This window comes from Panthera uncia, chromosome D1, assembly GCF_023721935.1.
Source record: "Panthera uncia isolate 11264 chromosome D1, Puncia_PCG_1.0, whole genome shotgun sequence".
NCBI lineage: Eukaryota > Metazoa > Chordata > Mammalia > Carnivora > Felidae > Panthera > Panthera uncia.
This window is the reverse complement of record NC_064808.1, coordinates 31,456,758-31,482,735: the sequence shown is the minus strand read 5'-3', so window position 1 is coordinate 31,482,735 and position 25,978 is coordinate 31,456,758. Positions and strand designations below refer to the sequence as shown.

General features: G+C 40.7%; 1 protein-coding gene across 1 annotated transcript in view; it reads right to left on the bottom strand.

The window, feature by feature from the left end:
* LGR4 (leucine rich repeat containing G protein-coupled receptor 4) overlaps positions 1-25,978 on the bottom strand; it is a 100,811-nt gene that overhangs the window by 73,927 nt on the left and 906 nt on the right. The window lies entirely within an intron of this gene.

Below are 25,978 nucleotides of genomic sequence, written 5' to 3'. Positions count from 1 at the left end.
GCCTGGGTGGCTCAGGCAGTTGAGCATTTGACTTCAGCTCAGGTCATGATCTCACGGTTCGTGAGTTTGAGCCCTGCTTCGGGCTCTGTGCTAACAACTCAGAGCCTGGAACCTGCTTTGGATTCTGTGTCTCTCTCCCTCTCTCTCTGACCCTCCCCACTTGCACTCTCTTTCTCTTTCTCAAAAAATAAGCATTAAAAAGTAAATAAATAAAAAAGATTTTATTTTTAACTGATCTCTACACCCAACATGGGGCTAGAACTTACAACCCAAGATCAAGAGTCACATGTTCTACTGACTGAGCGAGCCAGGCACACCACCCCAACCCATTCTGACAGCTACCTCTGACTCCAGTCTGTGAAAACTTATAGACATAATTTCCATATAATTTTGAGTTTTCTATGTGGCACCTCCTTTGAGAAAAAGAGTCAAAATATTTTTGAGCTTTCATATTTACATGCACCTTGACGATTCTGGTTTTACAGGGCACAGTACTACTGTTGAGTATTCAATCCAAATTCGGTCATTTCCAGGAGTTAATTCTTAAAGAACTGTAGTTTGACATACTTACCTAAGGCACCACAGGTCCAAGATGTTCAGACAGAGTCTGAATTCCAATTAACACATAACTTTTTTCCCAAAGACCTTTAGGCTTGTCCTGATTTTTAACTAAAAAGTATGGTAGACATAACTACATAAAAGGGGAAAGGGTAATGAGGTAATCTTTCACAAATCTAGAACTCCTGAAAGCAGTGGTTCCCAAAGTGTGCTCTCAGGGTAAGCAGCATCAATATCACCTGGGAATTTACTAGACATGCCAATAATTGGGTCCCACCCCAGGTCCACTGAATAAAAAACTTGGGGAGGGGGCGGCTAAGTTTTACTCAGCCTCCCTCCTGGTGATTCAAATGCACATCAAAGGAACACAGCTGCCTCGACCTTACAAAGCACTTTCACACTCCTGCTATTATTTGCATTTCACAACGACCTTGTGAAGCAGGCAGGGCTAGGTAGTGTCCCTTTTTAAAAATGGGGAAACTGAGGCCCAGATCACTGGACTTTGTCTAAAGTGACAAAGCTAAGGCAATGGAGAGTTAGAACAAATTAGTTTTAGTATTACATGTAGGGTCAGAAAAAAAAGCAGTTTCATTATATAGATGGGGCAGCTAGAACCCCAGAAGACTCCAGGATCTGAATAAGATCACAGGGCATCATAATGGAAAGCTCATTCTCCAACAAACCATTTCATCTGAGCAGTGAGCCTCTGATAATAAGTGCCTCCTTAAACCATATGAGTTGCTTTTCTTCCCCTGAGGCGTGTGTGGTAAGAACTTAGTTTGCGACCTACCAGATCTTTCACAGAAAAGCAGCAAGGATGACTAAGTAGCTCTCATCATCAGAAAAGTCACCTTTGATAAGACAACAGGATAAGAAGATTAAGGATACTGGCAAGAGAGTGAAGGAATGGACCGTGAACCTTAATCTTGCCAGAGAAAGAAATGAATAAATGGAGAGAAACTAAATGAATCAAGGGATGTGAGGACATGATGAGGTTGAAAACTTCACCTAGGGACAGGCATGGAGAAACTGAGCTGACCACCACCACCACCACAACAACAACAGGTATGTGGCAGTTTTGGGCACTAGCAAGGTCCAGGATGCAGCCATGAGGAATGGCTGACGTGGCATTGAAATAGGCTCACCAGTATGATGGAGAGAGGTAATGGCGTTGAGAGGATTACCCACGTGGGGTAAATAATACAACTTGTCGTAGCGTAGAGGTGGCAGAAATGAAAAGACCGTGAGCTCAACACCTAATTCTTTTCTAACAGGGACCAACAGAGAAGCCGATAGATGACTGTTACCAGAAAGGCATCAGAACTGAAGGTTGCACAGCATGGGACGAACAGGGGTTGTAAGTGAAGAACGAAGCCTAGTGACCCACCGGCAGCAATGAGGAGTGGCAAGAACTTCAATGCTAAGATCTTAATGGTGTGGGAAGATGAGCAACAGAAAACCAAAAAGCTGCAGGCAAGCACCGTCCTCAAGGAAGAACCAGTAAAGAGGCTGTGGAGGCAGGAAGGAGTATCAACCTGAGGAGAGCTCCAAAGAACATGGCACAAGGACTGGGGATGGAGAGGAGGAGTGGGAAATCAAATCAGAGGATAAGAGGCATAAAACCCAGTCCAACACCACGTCTTCTGGGAAGTCTGCAATCTCACTTGCCCATGGGGATGAAAATGCTACCCGAAGATTCTAGTACCTAACAAATCGAACATCTGTAAACCGTTTGTTCATCCGAAACTGAATCCCATGCAGCTACACGACTAAGTTACCTAGCTTGTCACAAAAACTTATTTTGTTTTACAATTTTGGGGAACTCACCTTTCCATTTTAATGTAGTGGTTTCTAATGAGTTCTTTAAAACTGCCTAGGATGTAACATCTTCAAAGACATACCTGAAAGTGGGTAAGGAGTTAAGGGTTATCACTATGTTCCCAATAAAGAAACAGAGAAATTGAGCTTTCCCAGGGTTGTGGAGCAAGAGGGAGCCAGGCCTGAGAAGACTCTTAGATGAACTGCAACAATGGCTCTCAAGACCAAGTCAGTACTCCAGGCTGTTGACAGACACTACAATGCACAGAGGGGTCATGGTGGTTCCGTCCTAGGCCATTGAAGAAGAGAAGGCTGCGGAAGGAAACCATTTATTCTCGTTAACTTATGCCTGGAAACTCAACCTTCTGCTACTTGAAAATCTAGTAAGGAAAACATTAATTGGGTAAGAAGCCAAATTGCCACACTCTTGCCCCTTGGCTTCGGATTTAGGTATCAGGAGCCACCCGGCCAAAGAGAAAGGGAGTTCACACAGATCAGACATTTTCTGTGTGCCAGGCACGGTGCTGGACACCTACGTGCTCAATCATTTAATCCTCACGACCATTCTGAAGACAGCTATTTTAAACTCCACTACTCAGGGAATAATCTCGGAAAGGTTAAGAAACTTGCCCAAGCAGACCGGACACAGAGCTTTGTCCACTACACCAGCATGCCTCAAAAGATAAAAAGGAAAAGGTAGAATTTTACTGAGGTAAGTCACGGCTGACCCCCAGGCCCCTAAAACCCCACCTTCTGCCCTATTATCTAAAAGCATATCCGAGTAGGGTAAATCCTGAGAGCTGACCCCTGGGCCCTCCTCCAGCTACACCCCATTATTACACATTCATTTAATACCAAGGCACATGGGAGCGTCCTCTCCAGTTACATTCCTACCACTGAATGCTGGAGAGGCAGGCCAGAAGTCTGCACTAATGGGTAGGTGGTCTCTGAGACCCATTTGTCCCACCTAAATAGTCTATATATCAAAATAGCTTGCGACCCAGGCAACACCATTGCGTCTTACCAAATTACTTACTCTGCAACTTTAACAGGTAATGGAACGTGGTATACTTAAAATTGGGGAAAAGTTGAAGCAGCTTACAAATGTACGCATTAACAAATATATAACTTTAGTGTTGGAATCCCATAAAGAACTGTTTGAAATGTGTACAAATATGTATTACACACACACACACACACGTTATTATTAAAAGGAAAACTGTGGTACAGCCTGAACATTAAAATCATCCTTTCATGATAAATTCCAGGGCATATTCATAACAGGAGTCAGACAGATTTTGTTTTCCACCACATAGTTCTATAAAAATAAACTGTCATCACAACATCCTTGTGGTAGTAAAAGGCCATATTTGCCTGCAGTTAAATCCAACAGCAGCTGCTCTATGGAAAAAGACGGCCCAATAATTGGCTTCTTTCACCTCTGTTAATCACGAACAAAAGTGTCATTCAGTTTCAAAATGGACAAAATGCTCCAATGGATGGTCAGCTAGCTGAGCCAATGGGGGTGGAATAACAATAACCCTGTAGCATTTTCCTTTCTCCTTTTGTTTGGTCTTTCAAAGCCCTTAATTAAGACCTGCACAAAGCACCCCCACAGGCTTTTCTCAATGAGGCATTACACGCCTGTTTTCTTGTATTTAAAGAAAAAAAAATAGCAGGGATTTTCTGAAACACATTAAACAGAATACACAATTTCCATTTATTTGCAACTGAAATACTGTTAAAATTTTAGAGCTTAAATATTATCATCAGTAACAAAGCAAGTTCTTCCCATTCCAGGCTTGGGGAGTGGACGGTGAATGAGGGGTTGTTCAGAAGGGAGGTGGAGAAAGCAGGAGCTGGGGGAGGAGAGGGAAGTGCCAAGTTGAAGAAGCGGTTGCAAAACCATCTCCCCAGAAATAAAACTGTTAGCAGACATAACTTAGAAAGATCTAGATTGATCTCTCAAGCCTTTCAATAGCTTAACGTACACACACTGAAAGAGACAGCAAAACTCGTGAGACGCTATTCAAGCAAACAACTAGACAACAGAGATAAAGGGTAATATGAGTCGTAACTGAATCTGCTCCTTACACATTCCTTAAAAATCTCATGGAAAAAGATAAAGTATTTTCACAATTAAACAATTTCTGTAAGAACTTTGTACAGTTCTGTAAGATTCCTGCCTCTAAAGTTTTCTTCTCCCCTCTATCTTGGCCTTCACAAAGCTTCAAGTAATTATGGTGGATAAGAATCAGAATGTCCAGCTTTAAAAATATCCATAGCCTAATTAACTTTTCATTATTCGATTTTCTTTTTGCACAACTTAAAAAAGGCTGTTCTGTTCATTTTCAAATGCTCTGAAATACAATCTTTCCGGGTTTTAGGCTGTTCTGAAAATATCTAGTTGTGCCCATAATTTGTTCCTCCCTCCCCCCTCTCGCAAATATCCTGAGTGACAGCTTAATGTGACAGCTTTCTTGCCACAATTCACCAAAGGGGAGTGGCAGGTAGGGTTCTTGGAGAATAAATACCTAACAAAGCCATCATTCTGGGGAGTTACTTCCAAACTGTCAATCCAATCCATCAAGCGGAATGTGCTCCACTATTCTCTTGTAAATGTGCTTATTTCAAACAAGGCAGAACTCCCGGCAGCTGCCCCACAGAAGACTGAATGACCCAGCTCAAATGTCACCTCTGCTTCGAAGTCTTCCAGCTTCTCAAAGCAGAGTAAGTTCCTTTCCTCTTTGCTCCCACAGCCTTTGTTCATCCCACCTTACGGCACTCCCACACTGTATTCTGTGTTTAGGTCTGTCTTCTCCACCAAAGCAGATCCCCCATAGACGCTTGTGAGCCCCCATGGTGGAGTGGAGGAGGACACAGGTTCTGGAAGAGACTACTTGGGTTCCAATCCTGGTTAGAGATTATAAAACATATGACCTTGGACCTGTTACTGAAACATTTTGTGCCTCAGTGTTGTCAGCTTAAAATGAGAAGGAAGAGTACCTTTCTCCTACAGTTGATGTGATGATCCAGCAACAATGTAAACATGAAGCTCTTTGCCCAATGCCTGGCACACCAACAGTAGGACCAATGTTAGAACAGGAAGCAGAGTCCTCCTCTTTTCTCCCCCAGTGAAGACAGTAGCGTGGCTGGAAGGATAATAGGCATGCGCTCCATGTTCATGGTAACAACTTTTGTTAAGCAAGTTATTAGTAAAATGTCACCAGTTAAAAAACTATTTCCAAAAGTAATCGTTTCATATCCTTCAATCTATTCAACGATTTAAGAGTAAGTTTCACGCAAAGCACAAACATAGGTAAGGGAAGAGCTAAGAACATGTTGAGTGAGAATTGATTACTACCCTCAGGGAGCTTACAAGCAATTCTGAGCATGAGGCATCAGGAAATATATGTCTACTACATTAATGGCTGATTAGGTTTCACAATATATTTGACTAATGTGCATTTCCTGAACAGTGTATTAAGCCATCACGTTTAAACATTTATTTATTTTTGAGAGAGAGCGCACACCTGTGAGAGCACACAAGTGGGGGAGGGGCAGAGAGAGGGAGACACAGAATCCGAAGCAGGCTCCAGGCTCTGCTGTCAGCACAGAGCCTGACGCAGGGCTCGAACCCACAGACCGTGAGATCATGACCTGAGCCGAAGTCGGACGCTCAACCGACCGAGCCACCCAGGCGCCCTTAAACGTTTCATCACATATTTAAAAAGCTATGTACAACCAATGGGTCTCATTTAGCTAAGGGAAGAGAGAATAAGAGTTTAAAGATGTTATATTTTACATACTTCAGTGAACCCTGTAATTCTTACGAATGCTCCACATTGATACAGTGCGTGCATCGGTTCCAGGTCCGTGCCCTCTGGTTCTGTGACAATGGTCACTGCTCTCTGGAGCACCGCGAGAGTCAAAACTACTTATGCATGAAATCTTAAAATCTGGGTCATGAACAAATGTGTGGCACAATCACTCTTTCCATTATGCTCTTTTCAAAGACTTTATTATCATTAAATACAGAGTTATTTTTTTAAATGTTGCAATTTTAGTCAGACTTGCTTTAATGAAATCATAACTAATTTAAAATCCTTACTGACTTAAAATAAATTATCCAGAGTGTCAGTTGTTCTTTAGCTGAAAAGAATGTTATGGAAACAAAACGATTTTGCTGCCCATTTGTTCATGACCCCAATCCTTTGGTCACAAAACACTAATTTCATGAAAATCTGAATAACGCGTTAAAGCTATCTGTACATATTTGCATTTGACAACATCAAGGCAGATTTACTACCTTTCTCCTTAGACAGTAGCAACAGACCAATAGAAATTGGCTCCTTAAGCCAGCAGCTGGGGCAAGGTCCCTGAAGGCAAGCAGGCAAGCTCCCTGCCTCTTACCTCCTCTCACCAGTCTAGATCACCAACAGACACCTTTTCTCATGCCCTCATGGATATTTCAAATTCAAACAAAACCAAGAAAATCCACCATGATAAATTTTGGCTGCTTTTCTTCTTTTTCCATGGAAGTACACAAATGGAGGGTGGAAATCTCACCTAGGTGACAATATCTAATGACCATAAGTTAACTAAGTGGTAACAACAAATCAATCTATGTCAAGAGCCAATATTCATTCAAGAGAAAGTAGTATCCATCCTCTGAACACTGTCCAGATATTAACTGGCTGTCTGTAAAATACTCAATGCCTACTTAAATATACTGAATCTTTAAAACAACTCTGAGAGTTTAAGAAGGATAATATTGAATTTATTATTGTATCAGAATAAAGTTTAACCGAAATCTATTTCAGTCATTGCGTGAAATTTTGAAAATACTGTTTATGAGCAAAATTCTGTTACTTGAGATAGTACTTACAGAAATCAAATCAAATAGCAAACGTGTGGATTATGCTGAGTATTTTAAACTCTAAAAAATAGGAAACACATTACAGAAGGGTTTCAATTGTTTCTGCTGTGCTTTCTGACCAATTCTTCAATAATTGCAACTGTTTTCTGACCTACCTCTCTCTTTAGTAACTATTCCTTTCATTTAGTTCTTATGTTAACAAAATGAGATGCTTCTCCTAAAAATTGGTCATTTAAGGCAAAAATGTCTGTAAAGCACAGCAGCTAAAAGGTGGAATCTGGCTACATAAGACACCTCCTATAAAAACACTTTAAGTTTACTTATTTTGAGAGACAGAGAGCACGAGTGGGGGGAAGGGCAGAGAGATTCTCCTCAGAAAGAGAATCCCAAGCAGGCTCCGGGCTGCCAGCACATAACCTGATGTGGGGCTCAAACCCACAAAGCCAGGAGATCATGACCTGAACCAAAACCAAGAGTCAGACACTTAGCTGACTGAGCCACCCAGGTGCTCCAAACATTTTTATTAGTGTGATGAATGTGATATTATTCTACTGCCTAATGAAGTAGCTGTACCTCCAACAGACTGGCATGTAAGTATTTTTATTGTAGAATATCCAATTACCCTATGATGCCATTGTTATTCTAGACCTTCTCTGAGAAAAACAGAGCAGTTAATATTGTTTAAGGACATGGGAAGGGATAGAATTTTGAAGCTGGGTGACAGGGGGCTTAGGAGTAAAGCGCTGAAACTATGCTGTCCCCCCTCCCCACAAAAACTAATGTTAACTATGCCTTATAAATTGCCTATAGAGACACGGGAATATTACTGTACTTGAAACAAAGCCCTGTGTAGAATTAATACTTTCAACTCCTCCTGGCAGAATATTTTCAATTCCTTGCAGAAAACAGACACTTTCAATCCCACAAACTTCCATTTGGAAAACGAAACAGGACTTCCCGTGATGTTGCCGTGAAATAAAAAAATACTCTCACGGAAAATTTTTTCTCTCATCTCCATCCCTTGCTTTAGGGTTCTAGATGTAACTACGCCTATATTAAAAGCTAACTGAAATAAAACAAAGACATCTCTTTGCCAAACCTGGCAAATTTCATCAATTTCAATTTCATCCAGCAAGTCTGATCCTCATGTTGACAGGGACACCTTCTCCAGTGACCTCTTCTACACTATAACCATCACTGCATATGACTGCCTTACAAAAACACTTCTTTAAAACACGATAGGTGGGGGGGGGGGGGGGGGGTTGGGTTTTTTTTTGTTTTTTTTTTAGGAACCTAATGTTATTTCCGAAGTTGGCATAAGTGTTCAGTTAAAATAAGGAAATGTTAAACTGAGAAAGAGAGGCCACAAGAGAACTCTTCAGTACTGTTCAGTCATGAACTTTTCTTCCTGTAACTTTCAGATACATGCATCACCTCACTGCTCTAATGAAGAGCATCCACCAGTCACACTGCCCAAGAACTGAGGTCTCAGTCCCTATGTCAAAGGTATAAATTATGGCCCAGACACAGCTCCAGGCACTGCTGAGCTTGGAAATGCTTTCTGAACAACTATGTTGTTCCAAACAAACTAAATGCTTAAGAGGCTAAAGGACAGTGGAGGCAATTATTGGAAGAAAATTTCTCACTAGGCCAGAAAGGAATAATTAAGTCTTAGCACGCTAAATCACATCACTGGGGTTAACAATGAAGTAATCAAGTGTAAATGGTGACAAAGCCCATCTATAGGACTCATGAAAGGAAATTAAGGTTGTGGGTAATCTAGACTATTGTTGCTTAAATACCACAAAAATTAGTCCCTAAAACTTCATTCATTTACCCTCTCTTTACACAAATGTGTGTGCTTTTTGTGGGAGGCAAGAAATTGGTTAATCCAGCAATTAAGGCAAATATACTGAATCATCAGAAGTAAAACACCACTCAGCTACTAATTCACAGGCAGAGATCCAACATCATCCCCATGCTACTTAGATTATACCAAGTGCTCAGAAACAAAATGCCTCCATAATAGAAGAGGCATAGGGGTTCTATTCAAATACATGGTTAAAATCATTTAAATGATAAACCCAGTGCATACTTTATATCTTACACTTTTCTAGGCTGCAAGACATAGAAGAGAGTTCACACACACACACACACACACACACACACACACACACACAGGTGGAGGGGACTTGAGGAAGGAAGCGAGGGAGAAAGATAGAGAACACAAGCATGATCTCCCAACAACTGTTTAAAAGCAATTAAAACCGGTTATGTTCTAAGGGAGCAAAATAATGTTGACCTGAAAAGTTAAAAAGTCTAGATTCAGACTTTGGCTCTGCAATCTGTTTATCATCTCACTTCAGAGACTCAGTTTCCCCATCTTATTTTTTAAATTATTTTTTAAAACTTTTTTTAAGTTTATTTACTTTGAGACAGAAAGAGCGCAAGAGAGTGAGCACATGAGCAGGGGACAGGCAGAGAAAGAGGGAAAGAATCCCAAGCAGCCTCCACACTGCCAGCGTGGAGCCCAATGCAGGGGCTCCAACCCACAAACCATGAGATCATGACCTGAGCCCAAATCAAGAGTCAGACGCTTAACCTATTAACCAGCTGAGCTACCCAGGAGCCCCTCCCCATCTTATTTAAGGAGTGAGGCCAAGACAAAGATTTCTCAAGACCTTAAACTGACTTAGTGTATCTGTTGTTTTTAAACAACTTAGGACTCACCAAAATTTGCAAAAATAGTAGAGTTCCTATGCATTCTTGACCCAGTTTTTCCCAACAGCAACACCTCACATAACCATAATACATTAGCTAAACCAGGATATTTACTTTTGGTGCACTATTAACTATAGACCTTACTGAGATTTCACTACTTTTTACATGCACTCATGTTTTAACCACATGCACAGATTCATGCAGTCACCACTACAATCATAAGAAACTGCTCCATCACCACAAAAAACAAACAACAACAACAACAACAAAAACACGGGCACATTACTCTACCTGAGATAAAGCCCTGGGTGGAATTAATACATCCAATTCCTCCTGGCAGAGTATTTTCAATTCCTTGAAGAAAAGACACCTTCAGTTCCACAAACTACTTGGAAAATGAAACGGAACTTCCCATAGTGTGTTGCCATGAAATAATAATAATAAAAAAAATACTCTCAAGGAAAGTTTTGTTCTCCCCTCCATTCCTTGCTAGATCAACTACACCTATATGTAAAATGAAGCAAAATAAAATGAAGACATCCCCTTGCCACTGCTACTCCACCACTCCCTCCTGCTACCCATCCAAAGTCACACTGCTGTCCTCCCACCTTTATTTAACCCTACCAGCCACTGACCTGTTCCCCATTTCTATAATTTCATCATTTCTAGAGTGTTTTAAATGGAATCGTACAGGATATGGAACCTACTGAAATTGGCTTTTTCACTAAGTATAATACCCACGTCATCTATCCATGTTGTTTCATGTATCAATAATTTGATCTTTTATTGCTGTGTACTATTCCACTGCATTGACATACCAGGTTATTATGGAATGTTGATTTTATTCTTTTTATGTTTTAATTATCACTATGGGGTAAGGAGAAACTTTATATATATATATATTAATGTTTATTTTTGAGAGAGAGAGAGAGAGAGGGAGGGAGGAAGCTGGGGAGGGGCGGGGACACAGAATCCGAAGCAGGCTCCAGGTTCTGAGCTGTCAGCACAGAGCCCAGAGCCCAACGTGGGGCTCGAACTCACAAACCGTGAGATCATGACCTGAGCCAAAGTTGGACACTTAACCAAATGAGCCACCCAGGTGCCCCAGGAGCAACTTTTTAAATCTTGTTTTACCATTGATTAAGATGGTTCATATTCCAATAGGTACTATTTTAATCAGTAATTATCTTAATCACCCCGTTCAAACCTTCTCTGACTACACTGCTTAGTGAGACCCCTTCACCCTGCTTTCTTTTTCTTCACAGTTCCTATTACCTGACCTCATGTTTATTGTATTTTTTTAAACTTTTAATGTTTATTTTTGAGAGAGAGAAAAACAGAGACAGAGAGAGAAGGTGTGAGGAGGGGAGGGGAAGGGAGATACAGAATCTGAAGCAGGCCCCAGGCTCTGAGCTGTCTTCCCAGAACCCAACATGGGGCTTGAACTCAAGAACCAAGAGATCATGACCTGAGGCAAAGTCAGATACTTAACCACCTGAGCTACACAGGTGCCCCTTATTGTATTTATACTGTCTGCCACCACCCCTACCCTATCCCAGGCCAGGTAAATTACGTGAGGGCGGGGATGCTTTCTGATAACTCTGTCTCCAGCACCAAAAACAGTTCCTAACACATAAAGCACTTAATAAATGCTAAATTAATTTTTTAAGTATTGACTTATTGCCTCGATAATTATTACTTTAAAGTTGAAAGACTACAGATTCCAGGCACCTGGGTGGCTCAGTCAGTTGAGCGTGTGACTTTGGCTCAGGTCATGCTCTCGCGGAGTTGTGAATTTCAGCCCCACATCAGGCTCAGGGCTGTCAGAGCAAGAGTCCACTTTGGATCCTCTGTCCCCCTCTCTCTCTGCCTCCCCCCGCACTTGCACTCTCTCAAAAATAAATAAACATAAAAAAAAAAAAAAGACTACTGATTCCATGAACCATTATACAAATATAGTATTAGTAGCTCTCAAAAAATCGTTTTGAACTTTGTGTGAAAGCTTTTTATTCACCTCCACAAAACATCTCCTACAATTTCAACAAAGTACTGGGTCCATGAAAGATTGGACAAAACACAGGAAAAAGCACAGATAATCTTAGCATCTGACAAGCTTAAGCCACAAGCAACTTAAGTCAAAAGTCTTTTTAGGGGCGCCTGGGTGGCTCAGTCGGTTAAGCGGCTGACTTCGGCTCAGGTCATGATCTTGTGGTCCATGAGTTCAAGCCCTGCGTCAGGCTCTGTGCTGACAGCTCAGAGCCTGGAGCCTGTTTCAGATTCTGTGTCTCCCTCTCTCTGACCCTCCCCCGTTCATGCTCTGTCTCTCTCTGTCTCAAAAATAAATAAACGTTAAAAAAAAAATTTTTTTTAAAAAAGTCTTTTTAAATGTTAAAGGTTTATATAATCAAAGAAAAGACCATCTTTTCTGATAATGTGTTTTATTCTCCTCTGTTTTGTTTTTTAATGTTTATTTTGAGGGGGAGGGGTGCAGAGAGAGAGGGAGACACAGAATCTGAAGCAAGCTCCAGGCTCCAAGCTGTCGGCCCAGAGCCCAACGTAAGCTCGAACCCACAAACCGTGAGATCATGACCTGAGCTGAAGTCCAGCGCCTAACCGACTGAGCTACCTACCCAGGCACCCCTCCTTTGTTTTGTTTTTAACATACTCTGGAGGGCTACCAATGGTTCTGGGCAAGTCATATGAATAAATGTAACTGGACTTCTGCCCAGTTGATGGAGAATTTAAACCAGATCAACTGTTTTGTACCAGTCTTAAAAGAAGTGGGCTGAGAAGGGAGGGAAGGTCTGAAAAATGTAAGACTCTGGTGTTCCCAGTTTATGTAACTGAAAGGTTTAGCAAATAATAAATAGATATCAGGTCTAGAAACATGTAAATGTATGTCCTTGGGAAAAATGGACTTTTGTCTCCCCCACGGAAAGAAAGTCCTAGCCTCTTTAATGAGGGGCCCATAATGCACAGAAGAGTGTTAGCACCACCACACCAGATGACCTTTAAGATGTGGAAGGGTCCAAGTCTACAGTTTAAGAGGCCGAGGACACTTCAAGTAGAGAACGAAACAGATCTAACCTCTCCAGAACGAATTCCTCACCTATAAAATGAGCAGCTCACGACATCCACGATATGCAAGACAGATGAATGCCTACATCTAGGAGACACAGGGAAGAATACTGTCATCTCGCCCACTCAACCAAACAACGCTGATCTGAAAAACCAAGATCTCATACCCCATTTACAAAACCTCGTTCATTACCTGTGTGACCTTCCCCGCTGTGGTTTCTTCATCTCTAAAATGGAGAGAATAACAGCATGTGCTTTAGAGGGTTATTAAGAGTATTAAATAGATAACACATGTAAAGCACTTCACATAATGCCTGGCCCTCAATAACATTTATTATTATTAGCATGTAAGTGAATAACAAGATGATGATGATGGTTTATCTGTAGAGAAAGACGGACCATAAAGAAGACCAAGACCGCAATGTGAATTAGATGAAAAAGGAAAATGCTTCCAGGAGAAAACCTTTAGAGCCACCAAATAACCTTCCAGCATGGGGCTGGCTGTCACCCCATTCAAAGTCAAAACTGTGGCCACAGATTCAATCATGAACAGCTCTGCTGCTAAAGAAAAGAGCACACAGATCCAAATAGGAGCCCATCGAGTCTGTAAAATATTAACAGCTTAATAAACATCAGCTCACACAATCAACAAACACAGTGTTCAAGTCAACTAAAGAGTACCAACTAAATTAATACCAAGTTGGCTAAATGAAATGCCTTGGGGGGAAAAAGGCTCATGGGTGATGCACTTTTATGCTGACTTCCCTATAAAAACATCTTCAACAGGAGAGGCAGGAAATTCCAGTGAGTGAAAGGGAGCAGCTATATGGAAACCATCATAGTGCACACTTCGCTTTTTCATTTACTTCATCGTTTTGGTTCAAAGAGGCACATTCAGAAATTTGCTCTGTAAGAAGCAGTAAAGTCAGTATGTTAATGGATCCTCATATAACATCTAAGTGAATTCCACAAAAGAAAGAAAAAGCAAGCCAAAATGCACACAACTGATACTTACTTTGCTGACACAGAAAAACTCTATTAACATAGAAAATGATGTGAAAGCTTTCAAACAAAATACAAAACGTAAAGAGACTGACATACTTTTCAAAAAATTCTGCTGTGAATAAAAGATTACTTAATTTTACACAGTAAGTAGATTGTTTAATGTAAATTACTCCTAAATCAACTCACAGACTCCGATCGTGTGCACATACACGTAGATGTCTGTGTGCTTCTGCTGGATACTTTATGTTCAGTTCTGATCTTTTCTCTCCCTGTAAAAACCTGCAGCTTCTCACCATTTTGTTTCTCATTGTACCTTCTCCTCTTCTAATAAACTATCGACTATCCAAGTAAACTACAGGAGGTACAAACAGAGAACACCTGAGCTTCACAAACTACCACCCGCTACCTGTGGGACGTTTGGGCTAGTTACTGAACCCTTTCAGGTCTCCAGATACACAGCTATGAAATGTGAACCATGTCAGGGACCTAGGATGATTACTGTGGAAATTATAGTTAACACATGTAACATGCCTGATACACAAGTAAGCCCAGCAATTCCTCACCAAATTTCCATTTTTTTGAATCAGAGTTTCCAGACATGGACACGCTAAAAATTCAAAATTTTGTCCCTGTAAGCAAAATGCTCCACATTGGGAGCATTTCTCCACAAGTCCTTGGAGGTATCAGAGTAACTGTCAGATGCCAAAAAGGGGGCTAAGAATTCTCTTTTGGGGTGCCTGGCTGGCTAAGTTGGCAGAGTGTGGCACTCTTGATCTCAGGGTTATGAGTTCAAGCCCCACGTTGGGCATAGAGCTTACTTAAAATAATAATAATAACAATAATTACACTCCTTTAAAAAGTATAGCCATTTAAACAAAATCTGTTTTTAACAGCTTTTGCTATTACTAATATATACCATGCTAATAATATATTGAGGCTATAAGTAGTTAGTAATATCAAACCTCACTATAGCTCTAAGACATTAAAACCCAGACCAACATTTTATTTACACTTTCCACATGACACAGGATCTCACTCCTAGGTGTTTACAAAAGTGAAATGAAAACCTACATTCATACAAAACCTCTGTGTGAATATTATATTGGCTTTATTTATAACTGCCAAAAACTGAAAGGAAGGCAAGTGTTCCTCAACTGGGAAATGGACAAATCAATTGTAGCACATCCACATTATGGACTGCTCCTCAACAATAAGAAGGAATATTACAGAATAACATGTGTAACAATACGGTAGAATCTCAAAAGCATTATGGTAAGTAAAAGAAGCCAGGCACACGACTACATTCTGTTTCACTCAATTTCTAGGACATTCTGGTAAATGAAAAACAATAGAAGAGAACCAAGGTAGAAAACAGTTCACCAGCTGCCAAGGACTAGGGGTGGGGACAGGGGAGGACTACAAAGGGCATGGGTGGAGGCAAAGAGATAGAAATGTTCTAGATCTGGACAGTGGTAGTAGTCACATTACTGGATGCACTTCAACACTGGCAATGCTATACACTAAAAAAGGGTGCATTTTAGAATTGAGGGATTTGAGGGGAGTTTCCTTATGAATTCAAAGCTATGAAAGTTAAGCAGTAGAAGAAAGAAGATGGAACACCCAAGATTAAACTAGTTATTTTAGGATAAAAATGTGAAGGCACTAAAAGGAAGTGGAGGACCTCAAATAGGCTCATTTGTGAAGAACCATAAAATCTAAGCTTTCAAAAATGTAACCTTCCAAGAGCCAACAAATTTAAAAGAAATCTATGATACTCAAGAACTAAAAAGGGAATTATACTTATGAGAAAATGTGAGAGGCAATAATTCCTCTCAGCACACTGTTTTACAGCAATGTTTAGTGATGACACCAAGAACCATCAGAAATAGCTTCTAGATAAGACGTATACATACGTTACAGGAAAAAAAAATGTATACATACATTTAAATATTTGGCTATATCTGGGATAATACAGGAGCTCATTTCCTTTTCCATAAATCAACTCCTGTCAAAACCAGCCCACATGTCTGGGAGACAATAAAACTAGAATTTCAGGCTGGGGTAACTTCGTTAGAAAGGACCCTGATGAAATGTATGTCATTATCTCCTTCACCAAAGTCATGAATCTTCTCATCCTGGGATGTCATAGAGTTTTGTTTTTGTATTTTCCCCTTCTGGAATGCCACCTCAGCCAAGGTTGTGCCAAGGGCAAATTCTTTTAACACCGAAGACTTGAAAAAGGCAACTGATTTACCCTTCTTCTTCACATTCTTGGCCCTCTCTGCCCCCCCCCCCCCACCACGCTTCCGCCCCATGGATAAGCCTCCACATTGTAGATTCAGATGCCACAAAGCAAAGTTGCTAATGCTAGCTGAACTGAAACACAGTCCCCAAGTAGAAGGCTGGTACTTTGCAAGAGAAACCTATAAAGGTCAATACAGCAGTACTTAGCTAGTAGACAATGACCAATTGACCTTGAACTGACAAGAAGATAAACATAGAGGCAGACAGTCCTCAAGGAATGTTCTATTGGGAATCAAGCATCCTCATTCCCAATGTGTGTATCCATTAAACCCACCACCACGTATCAAACCTGGGAGAACAGCATCCAAATGTCCTGCATGCCCACACACACATACACGCACACACACACCCACACACACACACTCACTTACACAAGTTTCCTTTGGTGAAATATACGATTAAGTCGGAAACCCACCATGCAATCAGGTCATACAAACTTAATTCAAACTGATAGTAGAAACTGATTTATCCAAAACACAAGATTCCTTTTCCACAGAATGTAGCGGGGCTTTGGAAAACACATCTGATTGCTAGCAGCACAGCCTGTGGTTAGCACACAAACTTGCCAACCTACCATGAAGTACGAAGCCTTCTGCTGCATGCCCTCACAGCCCCAGACTGTTTGCAAAGGCCAGGAATGAAATATTCCATATGTTTTCTTTGTCAGTGACATGACTATTGAAAGCAAGGCCACGGTAGTCTCCCTGCTGAGGGACTGGGTCAAGCTATTCATGTGTAACCAGGCAGATGTCAAGATGGTAATGGGAAAAACATCCCAAACATTTTTTTTTTTTTAAAGAAAGAGATCCCGAGTAGAAAACGCACAACTGTATTTGGAACACTCAGCCAATCTAAATAGGTTGTGAGCGCCGCTGCGTATGTTAGCTGCTGCTCTGGCTTTATCATTCATTTTCAGATCAGGTCTGAATCAAAACCTAGAAAAGTTTTTAAAGTTTCTGAGAATGATTTAGCTGCTTAACAAGAATGCCATCTAACTTTTTAGAAATGCAAAAGATCTTAAAGAATGGATATGGGCTCTAAAATTACTTTTAAGATAATAAGCTTCTCTTTATCTACAAAACTCGAGCATTAATCTCAAATGTAAAAAGGAATATACAAGTATCCAAATAACCAATAAAATGCCATTTTCAAAGTACTTAAAAAGTTCTCTCATCATCTGAATATTTCTAGAAAGAACGTGATATGAAGAAAAAAGAATGCAGTAAAAGTGTCAATCCTGAGTAAATCTCATCTATCCCCAACATGGAAAATGATCTGAGAAACTACAGAAGGCATGCTTTGGCATGAAGCTTCCCAAAGAGTTAGGCATGGTTTAATGAAAATCCTGTGTTCCAAAGTCTGGAAGTAGAAAATTTGAATCTAAAGATCACACTGACACTGCCTAAGGTTACATACCTATTGGCTGTGAGGAGAAAAAACTGTGTTCCCTGTTAGGACAGCACCTTTCTACTGGACCAGTGCTGTTGGAATCACAGAGACCCAGGGGAGCCAACACGATTCCCACCCTCCACCCCCAGCTCTCTCCTCAGGAGAAACTGTAACTCCTTCCCTCACCCCAGAAATTAGGCTTTCTTGTTAGAAAGGCAGTAGCACCACCTAAGAGAGGAGATCTTGACAAAAGTGTATACACTACTTTCTCTCCAAGATCTTTACAGTTTTTTGAATGAAAACGATCAGCCAGATAAGTAGACATTTTTTCCATCAGCACAATAGCTCACTTATGAAGTCTACAACAGCCTGTGGACCTGGTATACATTCAAAGAACAAGAGAAATAGGATTCACACACACATGCAATGGCTTAGTCACTCCCAAAAGGAAGGGCAACAAATCGAGTCCTCGCCCTCACTCAAACAGGTCATGCTGAAGTTTCCTACATGTCACCCTCGAAGATAAAGTGAAGTTACCTCTTTTTGCAGATGGAAAAGCCAATTCAAAGTGGCTACATGACATGCCCACACTGATTTGGGAACTCGAGGTCATGATTCCTTGTGCCATACTCTCAAAAACAAAGTCATTTTTGAAGGCCTGTTCATAAAGATAGGCCTATAAAAAGAAGACTCTGGAATAGTGACATAAAGAGCTGGATTAGTGACCATGGACTTAAAATGACCTTGGAAAGAACAGAAGGCCAACAAGAAAAGTTTCTTTCTTACAAAGATAGGAAAATACTAAGATTTAAAAAAAGAAAAAAAAAAAAGAATGAAATGAAAAAAATTTTAAAAAGTAAATAATTAAATAAAAATTGAATAAACTAATCAAATGAACTACCAGAAGTAGCAGAGAAAGGATGAAAACTGATTATTATAAACTGCTAAATATCAGTAAACCCATAATGTGTATTTTTTTTAAACATGATACGAAAATATTTGAAGTGTATTAAATTCACTTAAAATCTCCTAATTAATTCTGATCATATTGTATACACATTCTGTCTGTGCTTCAATTTATGTGAGATAAAGAAAGTTTGAAGAGAACTAAAGAGCAGTTATCACTTTGGAATATGCCAAGACTAGGTGGATCTAGTGCCTAAAACAGAAGAGTGTTTGAAAAGTCTTCTAGAACAGTAAGAAACCTAAAGGTTAGTTGACGTTTTTTCTCACCCCCCAACTCCAAAGAGTCAGTAGATTTTTTTTTAAACAGTAAATTCTATGCCCAAAGTAGGGCTTGAACTCACAACTCTGAGATCAAAAGTCGCACGGTCTACCGAGTGAGCCAGCCAGGCGCCCCAAGAGTCTGTAGACCTTAAAACAGAGTTCCTAAGGTGTAAATCATTCAAGAGCTCGTGTTCTCCTTCTCTGGAGAATTCTCCCACAGGAAAGCAGCTGATATGGCTTCCACCACACAGGAAGGGGGACAACATAGAACAGAGTGGCCACCACAGGTCTCCTCCCTCCTGGAAAAATCTCATCTGCTGAGCCCTTCTCCTATGATCCATGTAGTTTCTCCAAGAGCCTCTTAGCATTTTCCCTTAGGAAAATAGGGGAAACCCAAAATTTAATCAACAGCACCACCCAATCTCTAGAGTTTCAGAGAAAGGACTGCCAACTTAGAAGCACACCCCCTATACCTAAGAACCTTGACAGGAGTGAGAATGAGGACATCTACCCATCCTCCTGGGAAAACAGTTCCAATCAAGATCTTCAGGGATGTATTGATGTCACCCATTTGTACTAAGTTACTGTCTTCAGTTCCTACTAGAAACTGCCTGGATGAACTTCACCGCCTGAGGGGAATGGAGAAGTGAGACTCATTCCTTAGCCCTGCCTAGTACAGCTCCAAGCTGAAGGTATCATCTCCCAGCCAAATTTACATCACTCTTCTTAGGAGGGAAAATTTTCCTCAAATAAAACCTTAAAAATGTATGGGACTGTGAAGACTCTAACTCATGATTTTTCTGGATATGGGCTTCTGAAATCTGATTCAAGTATCAAAAAATATTTTGTTGTCAAGGTGCACTAAGATTTTCATTCTTTCAATGGTCAACTTTATATTTAAAACTTTGCTAAAAAAAATAAATAAAAGACTACATTCTATTGTCAAAATAGAGGAAAAGAAAAAACCAGCCAATGGGGCTTCCACAACCTTTTACTTGTCTTGATTCTGAATATGTAAAAACAAATTAAATATGAAGGGTAAAGAGTCATTAAATAACTTGAAATATATTAGATATGTTTCCTCCACAAGTTTCTCACCAGCACAGACATCAGACCAGCCTGGGATACATGGCCCAGCCGCCTCCCAAAATATCTATGGTTTACATTTCCTTACAAGGCTATTCTTACATTGTTATGGGCCAACATGTTGCCACAGAGGGGTGGTTCGATGCCTTCCCCATAAGGTCTTTCAGTACAGTAACGCTAGGAGAACCAGAAAAATATTTTTTTTTAATTTTTTTTAACGTTTATTTATTTTTAAGAGAGACAGAGACAGAATGCAAGTGGGTTAGGGACAGAGAGAGAGGGAGACAAAGATCCGAAGCAGGCTCCAGACTCTGAGCTGTCAGCACAGAGCCGATGTGGGGCTAGAACTCATAAACCAATGGATCATGACCTGAGCTGAAGTCGGGCGCTCAATCAACTGAGCCACCCAGGCGCCCCCAGAAAAAAATATTTTTCAAAGACGTTCATTTCTTGGACATGGACTCTTAGAAGGGCATTCCTGAACCTCAATCACCTGCATCTAAAAAAAGAGACACCCAATGCCAAATCTTGCTGTCGACTCAGTGCCGAGGGCGAGTGCTTTTGACAATTAAGAGATGTAATGGTATCAAAACACGCTTTAGAGACTGAAAACAACCACTCCAAACTTTCAGAATTTTGACTTCATTACACTGGAAGGACCGTGCTAAACAGAGTGCCAGGCATCTACACTGTTTAACAACAAATACTTGTCTATGGGTGGGTAAATCCAGAGTAGACGACCACATAATTATACCTTGCCATTTAAAAGGGGGACTGGAGTACAAACTTGCTAAAGTCTTTAGAAATTGAGGTTATTAAATGTCTATGAACTATAAAATCACGATCTGTCTCTTGCTAAGCCTGATTTCTAAACTCAGTTTAGAACTCACCCAGCTTCAGACCATAGAGCTGCTACCTGGCCTACAGTGTGACCATCAAGTACTGAAACACAAAATAAATGCCTAGAAAAGCAGACAAATTAGCCATTTGGGTAAGAGTACTAACTTGCTAAATGCCCTAGCATTTTATTCTTCCCTGGCAGGACTTAAAAATAGAGGATTTTATCATCTTAGTGAAGCTCTAAAAAAAACCCTGCAGCTCACTGAACAACGTTGGGGGCAAAAAGGAAAGAGTTATCCATATTCTTTATATATGTGAAAAGTTGTTAGCATTGTCAAAAGCTTGAAGGCTGACCAAGACAGCTAAAGGCAAGCTGGATAACACCCTTCTAAAGCCAAAACCTTGAGATCGAACTTGAAAAATTAAAAGAGCAAAGCTGTCTTATCAAGAACACTCTGAGTTATATTAGTTACATTTTTCAGAGTGAAAGGCACATCTGGCAGGGTTTAACTTTTAACCCAGGTATACCAACAGACATTGTACTTTTATGGAAATTTATCTTTTTTATAGAGAAAAAGTGAGAGACAGTCTTAGAAAAAATTCAATGAATCACTAAAGGATTCCTAGAACTTGCCTAATAGTTGACACAGGTTCAGAGAAATTCAAAGCAGTCAGAGATCTGTGCCATCATCTAATCCAAAATCCACTATTTACTGATCAGAAAAATGGGAACGAAGGGATAGGTGCAAACAGGGAGACCAGAAACCAAACTCCAAACTTGCAGGCTGTCAGTACTTTTGCTATTATAAAGATGACTAAAATAAGAATTTGAGAGATAACTGACAGAGGCCAAGAAAATGCCTAAACTTGTCTGGATCCACCTACCAGTACAAAACTTTGATCTTCCCTAAGAGATTAAGTTGTCAAATGTTACCTTACAATTCTAATGTTGAGAGCCAAGTGCCTGGACTTTAAATGCCTGATACCATAACTGTCACTAGCATTTGGTTCGGCTAGAAATCATAAAACATTAGTGGTTACTACAAAACCTTTAGGGGCTCCCAATGAGAATTAGCGTTCAAGTCCTAGGTATTGTTCAGACCACACCCAGCACATTGTTGCCTCCAGAAGGCAGTGAGTTCCCCATTCAATGGAAATACGCCAGGAGAGTTGGGACAAATGCAGAAGCTTCCTGGGTGGGTGAGAGATTCCATGATTTAGACCATTTACTTCCCTTAACAGACAGGATGCAAGAAATGTATAAAAAATAATAATCAAATTCAAGAGAAAGAAAACTCTTGGCAGTTAAGAGTTGTTTATTTTCTTGTTCTACAGGTGAAGAAACCAAGGCCCTGAGGGGTTAAGCATGTCACCAGCTCAAGGTCACTTGTGTGATTTGCGGGCAGGTCTGGAAATGGCTCTCCATATGCCCAGCAGAATGCTCTTTCTTCTCTTGTATTTAAAGAGAACCCAGTAGTTCATTAGTTTGTAAAAATAAAGGATCTATACTTAAAGATGTTCATGCATTGGCCTCATTTAGCAGAAAGTTCAATTGTACGAGATAATAATACATCTCTAGAAAGACCCACCACACAAACTAACATTAAAATAATTCAGGTATCGAGGGATATCAAAACTCTACCATCAAGAAAGATACAAATATTTACCACTAATGACTGACCTGCCTGAGAATACAGTAGACATCGGAGGAAGCATAAGAAAATACTTTCAAGTGATACTATTAAAAGAAGAAACGTATTTGATGTAGTGAAAAAAAAAAAAGCACATAGTGAAAAAAAAAAAAAGCACATCTTAAGGAAGAATCTGAGATGATGCTTCCAACAGAAAAAAAAGCAACAGGTTATTTTTAAAAACACTTCAAAGCCTCTCCGGTAACCATGAATTCTGTACAGAAAGCTCGATAACCTGCCCAACGTACAGGGTACACACACTGGGAAGGTTGGAGAGATTATGACTAATTATATGGAAGTGAGGACGTTGAGTAACTTTTTGTACAGTATCCAAATTACTGAAACCGAATGATTTTATTTTCCAAGTGTTAAGCCATACCCACAGGAAACAAGCAAGGCTATTCTACCCTAGCAAAGCGCCTTAGCCAGTCATGCATTCTGCAGCAAGTCTCCATGGCAAATTTCCTAACACACACTTCTAAACACAAAGAACTCCTCCTCCAAGTGAGTGGTAATGAAGAGGCTTGAGCAACTTCACATAGAACAAAATCCTGCTGCTCCTGGGATCTTTTATGAGAGGATCATAACATTATCGACAGCTTGCCATCCTAAAATTATGTGAGAATTATAAATTAGAACTTCTGGGAGCTACAAGCAGCCTTAGATGTAATCTAGTGAATCCAATTATTTCATTTTTTCAGGTGAGGAAATGGTTACTAAATAAAAAAGAAAAGAAAAGAAGGGAGAATGACTTGCCCAAGGCCACATAATATTTAGTGGCATGGTAAGGACGAACCAAGGGATCAAAGCCACGCAAACAGCCTGTGTGGTCTTAAAACTGGTCACCAGACATAATCTAGGATGTGGAAATCTGTGCTCTGGGTCTGCAGCTTCCAGACGTCAAGGTAACCACACATAAACCAGAGGACACACATATGCAAACCCCTCCCCACCACCTCTGTGATTTCATCCCTCTCTCACCACAGTCTAGATTCTGGGAGTGTAGGTGATTCAGAGTGACCTATTACCATTAATATAGGAATTGCCTTGAATCCCTCTGATAAAATAAACTTTGGAATTTTAATACTAGTAAGATTACTTCCCTCAAAACACCTCGGGGTGAATTGTGACAAGCCAGTGCATTGTGACACAGGATTGAGAACTGCTATTGCAAAACATAAATAATCACTACAGGTGCAGCAAATAGTGTGAACACAGGAATCCCATCAACAATACTGAGATTATGTCTGACTCTGCCCCCAGACTCGGATAAAGCAGCTTTCAGCAGGAAATAGACACTGTTGGACTGAACAAGTTTAAACGAGCCTGAAGGAGAAGACGCAGGTATCCTCTCTCTGGGGCCTCCTCAAATCTGGACAAAAGACTAAATGCTGAGAATGCTGAATTTGGCAATCTTGTGTGGGAATGATGTCTGAATCCCAAGCCCCGACTCTTCCCTCAGTGTGGCGTTAAGTTCCTCTCTAATCACTGCAACATTTTTAAGTGCCTGCTGTGTACCAGGCTCTGTGGACTCCAAGCAAAGTAAAATAAAAGCTCTGCTCTTTGTCAGCCCAGGGTCTCCAACGTGGGATGCATTCATTCTCCCCTGCAGAGGGGAGGATGTTACACCATTGAGCCAGGAGAAGAAAATAAAATCACTCTGATTAATCAATCTTTCTCATCTTTTTAACTTGTATCTGTGTAATTTTATGGGTGTACATGCTCCAGAAATTAGGAATAGGTAAACAAAAGTTTGGGACCATGGATCTAATCCCCTGGTGTGTGTGGCTCACTAAAGCTACAGTGGGACAACAGATCAGACATACTTGGGAAAAGACCCCAGGTGATCCCAAATCAATTGGAGTGTGCAAACCGACAGTACCTGCCCATGCTCAACATGGCCTTTGAGATTCACTTGGACTAGCTGGTTTCCCAAAATGCAAACCCACTGCCCTTGAAATGCCCTATAAATGGGGTACTCACACAATATATACTTTTGAGGATGAAATGATGAGTACTGGGAATGAAATGAGTTATCTGTATACTCTGGCTATAGGTCACAAGTGGAAGAGGAAAATGTTACACATTTGCTCACCACAGCAGCTCAGGAAGTGCCATGATGGTGCTAGTTTAGACGATCTAAGGGGGACAGGTGCCAATGATTTTTGTTTCCCATGCCTTGAACAGTAAGTTCTGTAAAGGCTCCACGTCAAGAAGAGAGCATTTTACCACCTCCAGTGAGTTCTAAAGGAAGATGCTCTACACAGCAGCGTGCTCTCTTAAAAATGTAACATTTCTTTGTGGTTTTAGGCACTAATGTAAAACAGTCTCTCTCCTTATGGGACAAGTCTACCCATCAAAACTGGGGAAATCTGCTAAACAAGGTCTTTACTACTGGTCAAAATAGGAAAAACATGGCTTTCTATGAATAGAGGGGCTTGAGAGGTTTCAGGTAAGGAATCTCTGCTGCATGAATTCCCTAAGTTTCACGAGAACAGGGAAAAAAAACAACAACAACAAGAAAACCAGCCCTATCTCCTCTACTCAATCTTCTTTCCCTCACTGCTCCCGGGTCCCACGCAAACCTGCCGGTGTAATGTACCTGTTTGTGGGCACACCGCTCTTCACTGCAAAATTAATTGCTTTCAGTGAAAAGTTCAACTCCACCATACTGGAGGAAAATGACTTCAAATACATAACGAACACGTGACACAGGAAAAATAAAGAGGAAAAATAAAGAGAGGCAAAGAATGAGACAGGTTTAAGGCAACAGACTGCAATCCTCAATAAAACCCCACTGGCAGACAGCAATAAGCTGAACCCACCTGGAAACACAGCAATGCTTTGGCCTGCACAGCAAGGATGTCTTCACAGGGTCAGTTATTCCTTTAACATTGTTTATTTCTCATAGTTCCTTTTCCTTGGTCGTAAGGTAAAAGGAAATTCCCTTCACCCAAGGACCTCTCAGAATCCCGTCCTCTCTCAAACGGCTCTTTCACGGCTCTTGATTGAATCACTCTGGCCACACAACACAAGAGCCAGTGAGCACACCAAGCCCTGCATTCAATTACCCTACTCTTTCTCTATTGGCGGTATTTGCCAATACCACCTACAACACCTATTTCAGAGTCCTCTGCTTTTCTGAAGGGAATGTCTAAAGCCTCAGGTCCCCCTTTGAGGAGTGGGGATTTTAGAAGTCAGAACCATCTGAGTGGCCTTCCCAGCCTCAGGCAGCTCAAAAGAAAGGTACAAGAGAAAACTGCTGCCTTCCATTCTGGTTGGGCAGATTCTATGCTCCGGAACTTTGATTTTCTTTCACAGCCTGTACTTCAGGTCAGCATTCCTTCTTTAAAAGGCCTAGTTGGGTGAGGAGAGTATTTTC